Below are 1,821 nucleotides of genomic sequence, written 5' to 3' on the forward strand. Positions count from 1 at the left end.
AGCTTTATAAGAGCATGAAATCCTTACCAGCTCCTTTAGGGAGATACCAGTAGGAGAAACAGAACAATGAAGGTCAAGAGAGGATGAAAGCAGAAAATGATTTTGCACCCTGAGAGAATTCAGAAGACCATTAGCACACAAAACCATAATCCAGTTACAGATTAGTTCTAAAACATTTATAGAGTTTGTGTGTGGGAGTTTGACCTTGGTCTGCTTTTCCTAGTATAAAAGGGGCTTGTACATCTACTTTGCTTCCAGCAGGTCTGTTGAAGTTTAGTTGTAACACTCTGCTGTGCCTGATGTTTAATGCTCCCCTATACAAACAATGTTTTAGCTGCCCCTTAGCCACTAAGTTCAAAATCCTCCTCAGCCTAAGTCTGGCAGCTGAAGCTACCTAGGCTTCATCTGACTGGCTGAGTATTGCCTTTAAAATTTGCTAACAAGGGTGACATAGGGATATATTTTTAAGCATATCAGTCACCATTTAGAAATAATTCACTATCTGTATAGGGATATTAGGAAAAGATTCTTCTTATTTAGACAAGTTGATTGCATTTCTCTAGACCACAACTATTAAAGCAGTGTGGTGTATGATTCTAGCACTCAATTTGTCCTGACAGAGAGAGGAGAAAATTATACCACACGAGAGCCTAGCAAATTAAGATGGGTGTGTCCTTAAAATTTTAGAGGGAACTAGTTTCTAAAATATTTACTAATTACATTAATTACATCCTCTTTCTGTACAGGAAGTATCAAGATGATTATATGGGGAGGAGGAAGAAAAGGTGTTACACTAGCCCATTAACTTCTTCCTTTTGCTCCTGTGAAACCTATGATCTGTACAAGGTTAAAGATACAAAATGGAAAAAAAAATAGACCAAAGAAAGTTAATTTCACATTGATGGACAAAGCACTCAGCTAAGTCTCCAAAATCATTGGAGCTCATGGAACCATCTATTTTGCCATGGTATTGCCCTGGAAATGAGTCTAGTATTCCTGATGGTAATGCAGCTTACATGTTACCCAGCCCTGGCACCACCTTCTGTATAATATTAGGAGTATATTAAAAGCACTCATCACTTTTCCACAACTCAGGATAGGAAATGAAACAGAAATATACTGGCTGTTGTAATGCCATATAGTTCCATGCTCAACCAGTAGCTCAAACTTCTGATAGATGTGAAATACTCCTCAGTGCCACAGTGTGTCATGCACTGACAACAAAAGATGAAAAATTTAGGTTTTTTTCCCCCCTCATTATTAAAGAAATTACTCTCTGCCTTTTTCTGTGTATGAGTACTTTGCAGAGTGACTTATTAGAAGAATTTCACTGAAAAACTGAACTAAAGGGATTGCTGATGTTGAAAAAAAGACAAACAAAATCAGTTTATCAAAGTTATAGGAGTTATGACATAAGGTTTGGACTTTGTTCCAGATTTGGGGAATTTGAAACTGGGCTGCCTTTTTTGTCTTGCTGAAATTATTGTAGCAGAGGAGGCAAGACATCTCTAGACAGAAAGCAGAGGCTTTACCAAGGGCTCTAGCTTGAGTCAAAGGTTGTCCTCACAAGGTAATTGATTGTTAATCTGTGACTGGATACCTGCTTGGAATAACCATGACATTGGTCTTAAGAGCAGCAGTCCTTTGTATGGACATAGGCAACTTAATATTGGAAAATAAAAGGCTGATGTTGAATTTTGCAGCACAATGACACCAAATTAGAATTCTAGCTGAAAAGGCTTACAGTTTGACCAGCTCTTCTGAATTAGGACACATTAGTTTTCAAGAGAAAGATGAATACCTAGTATGAAGACACAAAGG

This window comes from Molothrus aeneus, chromosome 9 (assembly GCF_037042795.1).
Source record: "Molothrus aeneus isolate 106 chromosome 9, BPBGC_Maene_1.0, whole genome shotgun sequence".
Classification (NCBI taxonomy): Eukaryota; Metazoa; Chordata; class Aves; order Passeriformes; family Icteridae; genus Molothrus; species Molothrus aeneus.